This window comes from Cyprinus carpio, unplaced genomic scaffold (genome assembly GCF_018340385.1).
Source record: "Cyprinus carpio isolate SPL01 unplaced genomic scaffold, ASM1834038v1 S000006701, whole genome shotgun sequence".
NCBI lineage: Eukaryota > Metazoa > Chordata > Actinopteri > Cypriniformes > Cyprinidae > Cyprinus > Cyprinus carpio.
The window spans coordinates 731,057-749,252 of record NW_024879310.1 but is presented as its reverse complement, the minus strand read 5'-3'; the positions used below and the strand labels follow the sequence as shown (position 1 = coordinate 749,252).

The following is an 18,196-nucleotide window of genomic DNA, read 5'->3' as shown; positions in this document are numbered from 1 at the left end:
TTCTTTCTTTTTAAGCATTTAATACATCTGTTCGGCAATATCACATTAACTTTATCAAACGTGCCATTTGTTATGTCACAGAAGACTCTATTTCCAATAAATGCTGTTCTTTTGAACTTTCTATTCATCTAAGAATCCAGAAAAAATGCATCATGTTTTTACACAACAAATATTGATAAGTAAAATCTGTCTAGAACTTTGATAAGAACTATTTTTAATAATTGAGCATCAGTAATAATTCATACAAATTGAGAGCAGGATCCGCATGTTAGAACGATTTCTGAAGTATCATGTGACACTTAAGACTGGAGTAATGATTTTTTGTCCGACATTAAAATAGACATCACATGAAAAAATTACATTTTAAAATATATTCAAATAAAAACATTTATTTTAAATTGTAATATTATTTCATTACTGTTTTTACAGAAATTGATCAAATATGCAGCCTTTGTAACTTGCAGACTTCTTTCAAAAACATTAAAAATCTTAATTATTCCAAACTGTTTAATAGCAGTCAAAAGTAAAATATACATTTTATTATTATATTTGTTTAGATTTTATTGTAATGCAACATTATATGTATTGTCTGGTTAAATATAATATATTTTTCGTTTTAATTCTGAGGTAATTCATAGTGTCACATTTATACTGCACCAGCCACTTACACAAGGTTTATTTTTACACTGCAAGTGGACACCCCATGAACAAAGAAAAAAAAAAAAAAAGAAAAAAAGACACCCCATGAACTTCCAGGCACAGTTACAGAAATTCCAAGTCACTTCCTCAACTGTGCATTCACCCAAAACAACCCCAGGATTATACAACACTAAGCTAATGCTTTTAAAAGATTTTATTGTCATTGTATGGTTTATGCAAGTCTCTATTTCTTTGTTTTTTGTCTTCTTTTAGCATATACCTGGTGACAGTCTCTTCCCAGGTGGTGGGTGGCAAGACAGAGACTCTGTGTGCACAGATCCACGAGCCCAAAGAACCACTTTCTATAGTGGTAACTTTGAGGACTGATGATCGCAATCTGACCATTCTACAACAGGGCTCCATTAAAGATTTCTACAAATGTGTCCCTTTTAAGGTCAGTATACTCAGGATAGCTTAACAGAAATAGAGAAGTAAATCACTGTACTTACAGTACATTACAGTACAGTACAGTACAGTACAGCGGTGTATCTTGTAATGCTATGGAGGTCATGGCCCTTTCCTACATCATGTCTGTACAACACTTATAAATGTACATTAAGGTTAAAGCAGTTAAAATACAATTAAAGTGTAAGTAAAGCCCTAAAACCTGCATTTATTCATTCATTTTGCATATATGTTTTAATACTGAATTGTTCAGCGGTCCCCCTGCAGTCTTGATGTTGCTTTCAAACCTATAGTCTGCAGTCTGTAAGTGGAGTTACACGCTCAATATTTTCTTGATTTGTATTTTCAAGGTCCCTGTTAGTCACTGTAGAGTCTGTGGCATCCATCGATGTTGCAATCCAAGGGGCAAAAACATCCCTGAACAAAACCACTAAGATCCTCATAAATCCCCCCCAAAATCTTCTTTTCATCCAATCAGACAAGCCTATCTACAAGCCTGGACAAACAAGTAATTCTTCTCTTTGTCACTTATTACGAAATAGTTTAAAGCTGTCAGTACTAATTTGTTCTTATTAATATAAGCCTGTGAGTCTTTCTGAATTGCATACTTTATGCGTAAATATTCTTTCTCAAAATCTCTCTTCACCAGTTAAATTTCGCATTGTGTCTCTGGATTCCAATTTCTTGCCTCGCAACCAAGTGGTAAATTTTATTTCATTTCATTTTCAGTTGAATTGCTGGCAAAATACTATTATTGTTCTTTTGACCTAACTAAAATGATTTTCTTCTGTCTTTCTTTTGCAGTTTCAAACTGTAGAACTCCGGGTAAAATCCTTCAAGCAGCCATGATCTGTTCATTGTTTGTTACTTTACTTAAATGCAGGTTGATTCCACTGTAGGCTTTTTCATTATGTGCCACTCTTGTTTAGGACCCTTCTTCAAATCGCATTGGTCAGTGGTTGAATCAGACCACAAGGATTGGCATTTTGGATCTGTCCCACTCCATGTCTCCAGAAGCTGCTCAGGGTTTCTACACGATCACTGCTTGGGATGCTAAGAACCAACAAATATCACACAGCTTTGAAATTAAAGAATATGGTCAGAAACAGGATTCAACATTTGTCACTCCAATACTGATGAACTTTTAAAGTGTACATTTTTTTTATGTACCTTTTTTTTCTACATGCATCTTTTAGTTCTGCCAAAATATGAAGTGAACATCGATTTTCCATCCATTTTAACCTTCCAGGACAAAGAGGTCACTCTGAAAGTTTGTGCAAAGTAAGATTTTTTTTTTTTTACAAATAATAATTTCTTTGCAGATAAATGAGGTGCATACCTGTGTTTCAGTGATATGTTCAGCCTGATGAAATACTTTTTTCACTCTCTTTAGATACACATATGGCAAGCCTGTCCTGGGGTCTGTGAATGCTGAAGTGTGTAGCCAGAGCTATGGTTACTATTGGCGGAGACCTTCCCCTGACATGATTAACATATGCAAGAAATATTCAATGACGGTGCGTTACTCTCTGCACACACAAAACTGTTACCTTTGGGCTTATTATCCTAAAAGCACTGTACTAATTAGCATTTATCCTCTTAAACATCTTTAAATATCATAAGGTCCCAATTACAAGAAATAGCAATGAGCTGATATTACTGTATTGTATTATTCAATATTACACCTAAAGTGTATATATTTTAGGCAACTTCCATAATGCTGGTTGGTGCTTTCGGCAGTACACTTCAAGTTAAAGTGTTAACGTAAAGGTTAAAGTCTTAAACCATATTTCAGAGAAAATAGAAGTAATTAAGATGTACTTCAGTCCCACTAAGTGGGTAAAAATAATAAAAAAATAATAATAATTTAAACTATAAAACATTCATCATTTCATTTAGTTGCAATTAACATGCACTTAAGTGTCCAAAAAACATTACATTCAGTTTGCACTTAAGTATATCTTAATTCCAAATAAGTTGGGACGCTGTGTAAAATGTAGGTAAAAACAGAATTATATTAACTTTTTTTTTTTTTTTTTTACTTTTTACATAGCATCCCAGCTTTTTGGAATTAGGGTTATATAAAGTACATTTATATATTTCTGTAATAAGTACTCCCTTAAAATGACATGTATGCCAAAGTGTACCTTTTCACAAGCGTCCATATTACAACATATTTAAGAAGTCTAAATAATCATTTTCTTTTCATTCGTATTCATTCAGACTGATAAGACTGGCTGTGGGTCTCAGGTGGTAAATATGACTGAGTTTGGCTTGACTTCAGCAGGGTCTTTGCAAGTGAATTGTAATGTGGAAGAGTCTGGAACAGGTGAGAGTGTAGAACAAACGGCCGTTGTTCATTTTTATTCTCCAAAATAGAGTAATGAAACATGTGTTTTGTTCCTCCAGGGATAACTATGCAGGGTTCTACCTCAGCTCAGTTGACCAGTGATGTATGTCTATGTTAACTTTGAGGACACACACAGATACATACAGGCCTGGCATGGTCTTTAAGGGAAAAGGTAGCAGCTAGCTGGAAGTCATTAGCTTTGCTACTAATTATAGAGCAAATGCCTCTAAAAGTAAACTCTACAGTACACGTGTGTTTTTATAACCATCTTTATAAAACTTCATAACTGTATATTATTTTTGTCCGACTTTTTGTAAAATGCAGCATTAATAAACAACCTGTTTAGCAGTTAGCATTAGCCATATTGTGTGTACAGGAATAATTTTCTCTTTTTATTTTTATTTTTTAACAGTTTGTGGTCACTAACTCCCAGTCCAGGCCAATGAAAAATGAGTCAGTGATTGTATATGCACATTATGATGATAAAATGATCAATGTGACACTGAAGACAGACATCAATGGTACTGCCCGCTTCTCCTCAAACACTTTTGGATTGGTCAGAAAAACCTGTGCAATTACAGGTTGGTGGGTTTTTGTTTTCTAACATGATGTTTATGTATTAGATAATTCATGTATAGATTTTCATCCTTTTTTTTTTATTAGGTCTATCATAAGGGAGGTATAGAACGGACTGATTTTGAGGCTTTTAGATATTATCCATCAGGCTATCACTACATAAGACCCTTTCACTCCAAAAGTAAAAGTTTCCTGATGTTGACGAATGCTCCAGAGAAGCTCAGCTGTAACAGTGATGCAACAGTGACGGCCAGTTACATCATCCAGGGCAGTGCCCCTCAAAACAGGCCAGAAAACCTTGGATTTCTTCTACATTGTACGTTTAACACTGACACTCTTTTTTATTTGTCCATCAATTGCTTGGTCATTTGTTTCAAACCAGCTCTTTGACCTTTATGATGTATAACTTATAAATATAATTGTATTTAATGTTCATTTTCCCAATTGTTACATTTCGATTAATGACCTCTTATATTTGATTTTAAAAACACTAAAAATTGAATAGCATTGTTAAAAGTAATTTTAAGCAAATATTTCAAAATTAAGATCAGTTTTTCATACTGTACTGTATATTACAATGTTATAATATAACTTAAATTTTTTTTATAGTTTATTTAGACAAAATAGTCCAGACTTTTAATATTGACCATTTATTGCTGCCATAATATGAAAATAGTTAGCAGAACTGGACAAAATTGTAATATTTGTGGTTTCCCACATTTTTTGGTAGAGACAACTGAATTTTTAAATTCTATTATCACGAAAGAGAAAAGATAATGAAAAAAATCACAATGGTAGTGAAGCTGTAGAACATAGAATTACATCAGTTGTCAAACAGTAATTATCTACTTGGACTCCAGGTCTTGTCCAGAGGCAGCATGGCTCAAAATGGTCGTTTGTCTGTGAGTGTGAACTCTGGGAGAGGTACACAGCTCTTTTTCATTAGCAATCACTTTGTTGTCTTATTGCCTAAGAATATTTATATGGTCTTTGCACATTGTGCTTCAGCATGCACCTTTCTTGTTTCCACAAATGCTCTCTCTCTTTCATAAAAGAAAATAGAGGAGAACTGACATTCTCATTGAAGAGCATGGCAGCTCTGACTCCATACGCTCAGGTGGTGGTTTACACAGTTCTTCCCAGTGGAGAAGCTGTAGCAGACAGTATGAACTTCCCCATTGAAGAATGTTTGCCAAACAAGGTCAGAAAATCCCACATGAAATCTCATTTTAGAACTCAATGTTTTATCATTAATGTGTGATGAGAGCGTGTCTGTTCTTTTACAGGTGTCCTTAAAGTTCTCGTCCTCCCCACCGCACTACCTGGAGAGAGGACATCTCTTAACCTGAAAGCCAGCCCTGGCTCCTTGTGCTCCGTGCGGGCCATTGATCAGAGTGTGCTGCTGTTGAGACCAGAGGCCGAGCTGGATGCAGCCTCTGTATGTTAAACCATAATGTACATTACAACTAGAACTAGTTGATAAGCTTTATTTAAAGAGATGGGTCAGGGACGTGGCACTATATATATCAAATTTTGATTCATTTTCAAAAATTTTCATAATAATAAGCATGTTTTTTAATTTTTCGATTTAAAATTAATTTAGATAATTTTTTGGGAGTAAAAAAGAACTAAAAATGTGAGTGATACAACTGTCCCAATATTGAAGAAGAAAAAAAGCCTCATTAAAAGAATAAAATGTATAATAAGAAACTTTTAAGAAGTAGGTTCACGTAATCTTTTATATCATTTAATATTATAACAATATAATAATAATAAAAAAAAAACTACATGTATTTTTTTAAATAATAGAAATAAAAATAGAAATAAATAATGCAACATTTTATTATTTGAAAAAAAATTATACAATGCTTCACTGCTTATTAATATTTTAAAGACAAAACTCATGTGGTGTCAGGAAAATATGTTATTAATTTTTACTTGGTGGATAAACCACATGACATATATATATATATATATATATATATAATATATATATATATATATATATATATATATATATATATAGAATATATATAAACAATTTTTAATATTTAAAAAATATTTTAACAAAAATATTGCTTCACTGCTTATTAATAATTTTTAAAAACTGAATTCATATGGTGTATCAAAAATATGTTATTAATTTTTACTTGGTGGATACACTACATGCCATTTTTAGAATCATTAAATTGAAACATTTTTTTGAAAATTATATAAATGTTTTTTAACCACATGAAACATATATGAATACAAAAAGGGTACCCTAACCCTAACCCTAACCATTTCTTAGAACCTGAAACGTGTAATAAAGTAGATTTTTATATTATTTATTAATTTATTATGGACACACACCAATTAAATGTTCTTTATTATTATTTTTATTATTATTAGGTAATTGCCTTGTCACTGGTATGGATCAATATCTGTTATTACTCTACAGGTCCTACAAATGTTACCAGTCCAGATTTTGTCAGGTTACCCATACAACATTGAGGAGTGGGATCCTAACCCCTGCCGAAACCTGGGAGAGATAATCCCTTTTGCTGAACCTGCAAGGCGCAAGCGCTCTCGCTTCTATTACCCTTACTACGACAACAAAAATGATGTCTACAACATCTTTAGAGTAAGATACACAAAATGTCCCATTTCTTATTTCAGAGATCCTCCAGTGTCATTGAGTGTCACTGAGTCTCACTGTACACTTTTTATCTTACACACAGTAACATACTGTAACACTTACTTTTTCCTAGGGAGTTGGAATCAAAATCACTACCAACTCTGATGTGAAAGCACCTGTTGTTTGTCGTTATTATGAGACAATGTTCAGGGAATGTAAGTAACTTCATTTTTTTTAGGATTTGGAAATGCCATTTTTATCTGATTGCATTTACAAACTATCAATTCAAACAGCTGCTGTGGACAATGCTCGGATGGATGTAGACTTGGCCGGGCCAGAGATAGGGTTTGGTTCAAAAGTATCAAACCCTCCTCAGAAGATCCGCAAATTCTTTCCAGAAACCTGGATATGGGATCTTATACCTGTGGGGTATGTATCTTGCACCATGGCACTACTGTATATACTGTATACATTACAGTCCTTTTTAATTATGCAGAAAAAATATTTTAATATAAAAAAAAAAAAAATTTATTCACCAGGAGATCAGGATCTGTGGATGTCACAAAGATTGTCCCTGACACCATCACTAAATGGGCAGCAGGAGCTTTCTGCACATCCCCTGTCGGGTTAGGAGTGGCCCCCAAGACTGATCTCACTGCTTTCAAGCCCTTCTTTGTGAGCCTCACCCTCCCCTACTCTCTTATCCGTGAGGAGACGTTCACTCTCAAAGCTACTGTATTCAACTACCTCCCCAAATGTATCATGGGTGAGGCCCCTTAATGTGTTTACTTGTTTGTCCTGGATCGGTTTTTGCAAGTGTTTGTAGTAAAAGCATTTTCCTGTAGACTGCCACTGTACAAACCTCTCTCTCTTTTAATAAAGGTGAAAGGTCACGCTGGCAGACTCACTGACAGTTCAACAGCTCAGCCGTGTAGAGGCTGCACATACACTCAATGTGTTTGTTCTGAAGAGAGCAAAACCTTCCAGTGGATTATTACACCGTCTGCACTAGGTAAGCCATATGAGCAAAAACAATCATAAATGTCATTTTTATTTCAATTTCATTCCCTAAATGGAAACGCTTATTTTATGTTTGATCATGTTTGTACCAGGACGTGGTATAACACTTATAATAAGAATGTCTTAAAGTCCGTTCATCCAAAAATTTAAATTCTGTCATAATTTACTCACCCTCATGTTGTTCCAAACCTGTATGGGTACCTTTTTTTCTTCTGTAACTTAACTTTTCTTCTGCAACCACTGTCACTGGTGTGTGTGTTTTACAGGAAAGGTGAACATTACAGTGCGCGCTGAGGCGGTGCAGAGCCGAGAACTGTGTGGCAACGAAGTGGTGACTTTGCCGGACAAAGGCAGAATTGATACTGTGATGCAGAGCGTTCTGGTGGAGGTACGTTTACTATCTATCTATCTATCTATCTCTCTATCTATCTCTCTATCTATCTATCTATCTATCTATCTATCTATCTATCTATCTATCTATCTATCTATCTATCTATCTATTCTATCTCTCTATCTATCTATCTATCTATCTATCTATCTATCTATCTATCTATCTCTCTATCTATCTATCTATCTATCTGTCTGTCTGTCTGTCTGTCTGTCTGTCTGTCTGTCTGTCTGTCTGTCCTGTCTGTCTATAATTTTGCTTTTTTGTTTGTTTTGCTTTAAAAACACAATTTAAACAGTTATTACCCATATATTTCTCAGGCAGAGGGAACTAAGCAGTCAATCACTCAGAATGAAACTCATCTGCTTAACAGGTTAGTGGCATTACAGTGCATTGTGTTGTCTATTAAAAGAAGAATTTATATTTGAATTATTCTGACTTTAATAGAAGTTAACCACTGTAACATGCTGTCAGTTACCACTGCCATAGATAATATTTATCTATAATAATATAAATAATAATAATATTTTGAGCTTTAATTTGTTAAAATGAGCAAAAATCCTTTATACAGTAATGCACAAGTTATTGCATTGGATAAATGTAAAAACAACAACAACAACAACAAAAAACATTTCAGAAAGGTTTCAAAAAAATTATTTAAAAAACTGTAGTGTTTACAAGAAATGGAGAAAATTATTGTCTGTAGTAAAGTACAGCATGACCACGTTTTAAACATGACGTTTTTTCTCTATTCCATTAGACAGTCCACAGGAAACATCAGTCTCTCTCACTCTACCCAAAGTGTTTGTCAAGGATTCTGCCAAAAGCTTCGTCACTGTTCTGGGTGAGCCTAAAGACATGCTGGCATATGTACATAATACACATTGATTTCTCTATAATATAAGTATATCTCTATAATAAGTATTTATATTTTAAATACTCTGTAATCAGTAGAATTGCTCTTATTGGGTAGTTTTCAGTTTTATTTAATCATAGTGATGCTTATATTACTCTGGTCCGTAGGTGATCTGATGGGTCGTGCTCTGAGGAACATCGGTGATCTGCTGGCAATGCCGTACGGCTGTGGAGAGCAAAACATGCTACGTTTTGCCCCCAATATCTACATTCTTCAATACCTGGAGAGCACCGGGCAACTCACTCCTCAGATTAAAGACAGAGCCATAACCTTCTTGGAGAGCGGTGAGGAAAACCATTATGAAATAGAAGATAAAATGCAAATTCATTTAAAGATTTTACTGGAATAGAAAGCAAAAATACTGATTATAAAATTTGTGTTTGCATGTTTGTTTTAATAAGAAAATGTCTAATAAATTTACAAACAATGAGTATTTTTTTTAGCTTTTTTTTTTTCAAGTTGTATATCATAAAGCATTTAAAAAATTTTACTGTCTCGTGTTGCAGGCTATCAGAGAGAGCTGACATACAAGCACTATGACGGATCTTACAGTGCTTTTGGGAATAGTGATCCTTCTGGTAACACCTGGTGAGTCTGGTACAGATACTTAGCTTAGGGGTTACTGTGTGGATTCTGGCTTCCCATATCTGAATTTAACAGCTTTCGGTTAAGAAGTTGTTTTTGGAATGGGGAAGACCTAGTCATGGACATGGACTAAGACATCGACTTTGCACAGGAAACATCCTGAAAACTCTTTAAGGCAGAGTTACCAAATTATGGGTATTTGAAAGCGATTCCTTTTGTTTCCTCAGGCTAACTGCGTTTGTGATGAAGAGTTTTGGTGGGGCAAGGCAGTATATATTTATAGATCAGAATAACATCGATCAGGCAAAGGGAATGGCTGGGGCAACAGCAACAGGAGAACGGCTGCTTCGCCCTCTGTTGGGAGACTCTTCCACATTGATATGATGGTGAGAACAGGAGAGTCATGCTCAGGTGTCTTACATGCTGCTGAAAAAAAAAAATATTACACCAGCATAAAGTCCCAGCTGGTTTACTGTGGGCTACATTGCTGGTCAAAAAGTTTGGAATAATTAAGATGTTTTAAAAGTGAAGAAAATGTTTTTGATAAAAACGGTTATTTTAAATTGTAATGATATTGCACATAATTATTTAGTTTTTTTTTTTTTTTACTGTATTATTGATTAAATAAGTGCAGCCTTGGTGAGCAAAAAGTGTCTTCTTCAAATCATAAAAAAATCGTTAATTTTTCAAACTTTTGACCAGTATTGTCAAGGACGGAAGCTTTTAGGATGGAATTTTTTTCTGATTGACCAGGCTGCAAGGCCAGCTAAACCGGCTGAAACCAGCCAAATTAGCTGTTCTTTTTCAGCAGGGTATTTTTGGCCAGCTAATAAACAACCCCCTCCCTCAAGTTTCATTTGATAGGTCTTGACAGCTCACCAGAAACTGAACAGTTTGGTTATCTGCATGGCTTTCTTTTGTTGTGCTGTGCAGGAGGGCAGATTTGTTATACCCATGGTTTATACAACAAGATCTGTATTGTGAGGCAGGTGAGTAATATCATGTAGATTTCACAGTATAGACGTCTTCTTACTTTTTTTTAGGACTAGCGTGGAGCTCATGTGCCTCTGTGCTATTCCATATTATGGGTTCTTTCCCTAGTGTTCTTTTATGAACAAAATGTATGACAAAGGAATTTAAATAACATAAATTAGATATTGTGATTTGTGTTTCAAGATTATGCAAGGTTATATAGGATAATAATGACAGTTTTTCTTAATTGATCTCATTGGGAAAATCATTTTAAACATGCAAGTTAAGCCTAACTTTAACAATGTTTAGGTTGATGTTTATTATTAAAAGACACTCTATTATAACCATATATACTATGTATTATTTAAAAACTGAGTGAAAACATTACATTAAAAATTGGGAAAATAAAAGCCAAACAGTTTAAGAACAAAGAAATGTTAAAAATTTTAAAACAGTATGTAAATGGGTACGTAATTGGTAGAAAAGTTAGATGGACGAGGTGAAGCTGTCTAAGAGTGAGGGGGATCCGAGATATGATTGCAGGGAGAACTAATGATCAGGGTCATATTATGGATTTCTACATTTTCTCTGAAATATTTGCTGGTATATGTCAATAAATTTGAAGAGATTGATAGTTGCTGAGTGTGCGGAAGGATCTGTGATGCTGCGATTCCTCTTCGCAGCCAGGGTGGCTGTCAGCAATGAAGTCACTCTCTCCTGCATACATCACTACTGCAATGCTGTAGAGTTTATGCTTCCCGTTAAACTGTGAGGTTTTACAAGAAAACAACCCTATTTATGGCTCCTAAGAGCTGGTCACGGCCAGCTCAGTATAGATTTATGTGTCGAATTGAAGGAAGCAAACACTCTGTTAAAGTGTCTCATTGTGTCTCGTGTGTAAGGATCCCCTGGTAGGTGAGACGCCCTTACTAATGTCTGGAGGAAGTCTTCCCATGAATCAGCCAACACTTATTGTGACGCGCCTTGCTGTAATGACACATACAGTTTTCTCGGCTGAGAGAGTGAGCAGATTTGAGTACAGACCTTCACCTCGCAACCTGGACAACCAGCGCCCAGGACGAGAAGGTACATTCAGCCTTTAGGGATTAAATAAGTATAATAACGATTCTAAAAGATACTCTATCTTTAATGATGGTGTACAAAATTGGATATTTCGTTCAAAATCGATGTATATACTATTTTCAGTGCATATATATATAACATTATTATTAAATGAAAGGCTCCACTCGTTATCTTTATTCCTTTTATATTTTGTTTTTTGCAACAAATTAAATAATTGGCTATTAATTAAATAATTTACCTCAATAATTCAATTTCAATTCAAATCAGAAGTTATGTTCTATAGTACGGAGGGCCCCACACATGTCAGCTGAAGAAAAAATAGATAGTGTGGCCATGATTTAAAGACTCTGTTTTCCCACAACTTACCCCCCCCCCCAAACTTTGGCCAACTTTTAAAATTTGTTATCACATTTATTCATTGTTCCCTCGTTTTAGTTAAATGTGGTCAATCGTACCAATAGTTCCCATGTTATAAGTTAGTTAGATTCTGGAAACAAGTGATCGAAAACCCCGGGAAATGAATTCATAATTTGCAGCCATAACATTTTGTTTTGTCATCTGCAGGTCATTTCTGGGACGCTGTAGTAATAGCAACTTAAAAATAAAATAAAAAAAACCTATCTAAAAAAGAAAGTCAATAATGGCACAAACTACTGTGCTTAGGTTTTATTGTGCTCAGGAGGAGGAGAAGAAAAACCGACAAAAATATCATAAATATTAAACAATCCGATTTTAAAAAAATACAAATTAGCAGCACATTAACTTTTTTTTTTAAACTCTTTTTTGTTGTTGTTGTTGAAGTTTTTTTTATTAATAAGTTATTATTTATGTTGTGTAACCCCCCCAATACCAAAGTTTCCTGGAACCCCATTTTGAAAACCCCTGAGTCGAGCTTATCCTGCTGATTTTAAATAAAAAAAAAAACACACTCACTCGTTTAATTTCAGGTGTTGGAACGGATATTGGACTCTGGCTAATAATGTGCAACCCGACGGGCTCTATGGACGGGAACGACGAGGGCCTACGTGTTGCGGGTGGCGATGCTAGCGGGACACAACAGCTGCATAGATTCTCGGACTGAACTACTCTTGTGGCATAAGTGCACTGGCTAAGGAAAGCAGCACGAACGCGTTTGTTATGAGGTTCTTCTCTCGACCCAGGTAATGTTATTTAGATCCTGCAGCTTTGTTTAGACCCCAATGCATTTACTCAGTAATTGACTGAAAACAGTGGTGTCGCTCCCTCTCTCTGAGAACAGGACACTGTAGTAAGCACTACAGCCCCCGCTAAGATAACCCGTTCTGCCATCTACAATCCACAAGGATCCATTACCCGTAAACCTGCGACTCCCCCTCAGGCCAGAAGAAACCAGTTCACCCGTGAACCAGACCAACAACCGGCTGCTTTCCCTAAAGATCAGAATCGTTTGCATGAAGTTACTGGCACATACCAGCTGGAGGTCAGAAGGCAATATCTGTGTGTTTGTTGCAGTGTCCTGTGAGCTGCCTCTTTTTGATGCACATCCAAGGAATTAGTTCATGCTAGAAATGAAAGTTTTCCATCATTTACTCCACTCGACCCTCATGTCATCCCCAAACACTGTATGTGGACTTTCTTTCTTCTATGGGATCACAGAAGGAAAGTCATAAGGATTTGGAATTACATAAGGATGATTATACATGCCATGATGACTACTTGAATTTATAAAAGTGATATAAAATCACGTGTGTCTTTGACATCATCATCTGTTTTTTATCTCTCAGTTTGCCTTGCACTACAATAGATCCCGCCTCCTTCCAAAGACTCTTGTGGCCTGGGTGCAAAATCAGTGCAAATACGGGGGTTGTCGCAAAAAAAACAACACAACCCAGCTTTTCCACTACCACCACTGTAAGACGTGGAGACAATCCCCTGTGTTAATAAACATATTTACCCAAAAAAATAAAATAATAATTCTGTAATTTAATCACTATCGTGTCCTTGCAAACCTGTGATGACTTTGTCTCTCCTGTGAAACAAAAATGAGATATTTTTAAGAATCTTTACACAGCTCTTTTTCCATTACAAAAAAGTGATCTAACAAGTAAAAAAACAAACAAACCTAAAACGCTATAAAAGTATTTTAACTAGTTCATTTTAATTACTACAAACTAGCAAAAAATGATCATCAGTTTTTAATCAGATGTTGTAAAAAAAACACAAAAACTAAAAACAATATAATATTACAATAATATGTACTGATTGTTCAAGAGATTTGGGGTAAGACTTTTTTTGTGTTGAAAGAAATTTAATACTTTTACTGCTCAGCAAGGATGCATTTGCATTGGCTCAAACTCACATTAAAGAGAGTATAAAGGTTACAAAAAAAAAATAAACATAAAAAAATGCTGTTCTTTTGATATTTCTATTTCATCATAGAATCCAGAGTATCACAGTTTTGACTAAAACCTATTAGAAGCACAATACGGTTTTCAACATAAATACTAAATAAGAAATGTTCTGAGTCGAGCTACGAATCAGCATATTAGAATGATTTCTGATGAAGGGATCATGTGACAACTAAAGACTGGAGTAATGATGCAAAAAAATTAAGCTTTGCCAAAACTGGGAATAAACTATTCTGACATTTAAATCAAAAATAAAACATTGTCAGTAACATCATGAATGATTTTGCTGTACTCTTTGATTAATTTAAAAAAAAAAAAAAAAAAGCCACTTTGATTGGTAATGTCCATAAAAATTAACATTCAAAACACCCTAATCGACACCAATGTTAGAGAAGTAGTCGACCTGCAGGACCAGCTAGATAACCAAATTCGATACCATTGCAATGATATCGTTGCGCTAAAATGAACAATGATAGTAACATTACCCACCTGAGGTGACTTTTATAAAGAAAAGAATGAATGGAAGGAAAGATTTTTATGGCTTAATAGACTCTTTGTTGTCTGTCAGACGCATACACAACAATGTGTGGTTGTGAACCCTGTTTGTTGTGATTTGTTGGAGCAATTGTGTGACAGGTATAACGGCACACGAATGGAGACCAACAAATGGTGAGCATTGAACTCACGTCAAGGTGTTCCCGTATGTCTGGGTTTAAGCCGAGATGCGACATCCTCTGCAGGCTGTGCGTGACACTTGAAGGGCTCTGGTCCTCGTTCTGATCTCAAGTTGGTGCAGCCCAGCGTTTTGATTGGCTTCTTCATTGTGAGCTCGCCAGGTCCTCTGTCTCCACAGCTGATATGAAGACCCCACCCATCAAACACGCGTGTGGGATCTGGATGAGGATCGTGTCATTTTACTATTTGGATAGTTGCTAAATGTTTTATATTCAAATTTATGTTGTTTTATTTCAAACTACCCTTGAGGGGTTCAAAAGTTATTTTTGGGGGACGGGTCACTGATATTTTGACATTAAAAATAATAAACACTGATAAACTGATAAACTGAGCTGGTTTAACCATTGACACAAGAAGCTCACAAATGAAAGCTGACGCAAATGTACTCAGTCTCTGGCCCAACCAAGATGAGTTTGCTCTTCATCGGAACAAGATTTGGAGAAATTCAGCATTACATCACTTGGATGAAGTGATGTAAGACACACAACAATGGCTCCTCTGCAGTGGATGGGGCTGTCAGAATGAGCGTCCAAACAGTGATAAAAAACATAACAATACTCCACACGAACTTTAGCCATCAAAATAATGTCTTGTGAAGTGAAAAGGTGCGTGTTTGTAAGAACAAATGCATCAAGGCATTTTAACTTTAATTGTCTTTTCTGGCCAAATTGCCGAGTCCATATCCATAATAACACTTCCGCTGCGTCCTCTAACATCAAAAATCCGATGGACATATTTGTTGTAGAAACTTTTTTTCATTTTAAAATAATTCTTGATCTGTGTGATTTTAGCTAGATAGCACAAAACGTACAAAAATAAACTGATAATGTGTAGTTACATCTCGGATGTGTTTATACAATGTTGGATCCACATTCTGAAGCCAACCAATTCACTGCAGAGAGATACTACAGTTCTCACAAAACTGTTCCTATTGAAAAAACACAAACTCATTCTACATCTTGGATAGCACAAGACGGAGTACATTTTACAGCTCATTATTCATTTTTTAAAGCATTCCCATATGTCCAGTTACCCTTATAGAAAATACAAATCAGCTCTGTAATCAGAATGTAATAACTTTCTCTTCCATTCCAGCTGAAAAAGAATCAGGTGAAGTCCATCCGCCTGCAGCTCGTGCAGGAAGTAACAGGTGCAGAACCTGAAACCAAGCTGTAGTGAATCGTCTAATGACTACTACAAGATCAGTATGGTTGTTTATTTCATCACTCTGAAAAAATCTGAAAGAAAATACAATATAGGGTAGTTTTAATTATAAACCCATCTAAATATAAATATAATAATCATAACAAAAAATGGGGAAAATCCAGTTTCCATTTGACTGTTTAAGAATTTCATTATTTATAAATCTTAGTGACATCATGATATAAGCATTGCATAATTGGTGCTTTTGACAACCCTGTATTTTCTAATCTTTCCATAATGCATTTTCAGTTTTATATGGACAGGAGGCTCAACAGTATAGTGCACGAAAAAAACGAGGTTGTGTTTCTATTCCTCCAGGGGAATTGTCTGTGATTGACTACACGGCTCCCCATGTGCATATAACGACAAACTGGACAGTACTGTAATTGTTGAATTTTGTTAAAACTCAACTAAAACCCCATCATAGATTTGATAACTGTAAAGCGCTTAAATGTGAATTCCCTAAGTACATAAAGACAATAACATGTTATATTAAAAAATGGCTCTTTTGAAACGTTCTATTCATAAAAGAATCCTAAAAAAAAAAAAAAAAAAAAAAAAAATCAAACATCATTTTCAACATTGATAAATAATGAGATTTTTTTTCCTTGAGCACCAAATCAGCATTTTAAAATGATAGACAGTTATGAATGTTAGTTATATTAATGATAGATAACTAGATATATGTTACATGTTGCTCGATAAAAGGTGGATTGACATGATTTTAACCTCAGGGCGATGATCTGAAGTGCTAAGGGCTAAAGAGAACTGTACACTGGAATATATGGGGAGACAGGATTTATATACCCGACACTTTTTCTGTTTGCTTTTCTATCACTTATCACTGTCTTTCTTCTTAATCAAAAAATAATGCATTCCTGCATTCTGCACTTTAGTTGCTATTATGAATGAGTTTGTTTAATAATAAACATTGCTGCATCAGAAAACATTAGTGTCCCTGTGATTTATTATATTACTAGATTTTATTATTATTGTACATATTCAAATGTCTGGGATCTTAAAAGACGGAGCTATACCCCCTAATATTATTGCATATTAGTCAAGTTATAAATCCTAATTTCAAGTTTTAAACTTTTCCAAGCCCCAATTATGTATGTTTGAAAAAAAAAGAAAAAAAAAAGGTGCACACATCTGCCAATTGCAGATGTTTACAATAGTACATGTAGACAGTTTTCCTGTCTGTAATCCAAAATATCACATTTCAAAGCACGTGATAATATTTAGTTACTAAGTACACGGTATGTTGGTGTGGATAGATTCAACTCTTCTACTGGTTCATTTTATTCGTGCAACACATGAACCGCTGCTTTTCAGACTTTTTTGTTTGCTGTTGTAACACCACAATCATATCTTTATACTGTTTCCCCCTTGAGCGTTTAAAAGTAGCACAGTCACAAAATACGGTCTCCAAAACCACTCAGATGCTTGATATCTCTGTTTAGCAAAAATAATTCATCTTTTTTAAAACGCCTGTTAACGTTCAGTAATATCATGTTAGAAATGCTAATTCAAAATATTCTCCCTACTGCTGCCCACTGAGCGGTGTCAGTTTCACACGTTTCCAGGAATTACCAAATAATTCCAGTAAATGATCTCAGAACAAATTGCTCAGCAAACGCTGACTTCAGAGTGAGACCTAAAGCGTACAGGTACACCCCAAACAGTTCAACATGTATTGGCCCGTACATGTATTGACTCAAAGACGTCACTGATACTCACTAACTTCTCAGTTTGAATTTTAAAGAGATTTTGTTAGGTCCTGCCTTTCAGGCTGTAATATTTAGTAATAACCATTATTTGAAAGGCCGTTTTTCCCATATTTAGTGTTGAAATTATGCAGAAATGTTTCAAGTTAAAATAATGTCTTTGAAATAGTTTTTAGAGGCTACCATACAGCAAATTGCTCCATATTTAGGTTAAAAACCACTATTTGAAAGTAGTTTTCACCTAATATATCTAGCGTTATAAAATGATCATCAGTTCCAAGACAAAATATAAAAGCCGAGAAAACATTGCATTTTGGTTAAGTGCGTGGGCGCAAAAACCAACTTTTTTTTCTTCAAGGTCTTAAATTGGGCAGCAAAGCCTTAAATTTTCTAATAGTTTATTAAGTTAAATGTTGCATGCACTGAAAAAAAAAAAGTATGGATGTTTTCCAATACAAATATCTAAACACCTTAAAATTACATTTAAATACATTTACTTGAGATGTTTTCTGAGAATTTGAATAGAACAATTG

General features: G+C 34.9%; 1 pseudogene; it reads left to right on the top strand.

Annotated features, from left to right (window-relative positions):
- Positions 1-1,076: 1,076 nt before the first annotated feature.
- LOC122134406 lies at positions 1,077-15,909 on the top strand (annotated as a pseudogene).
- Positions 15,910-18,196: the final 2,287 nt, after the last annotated feature.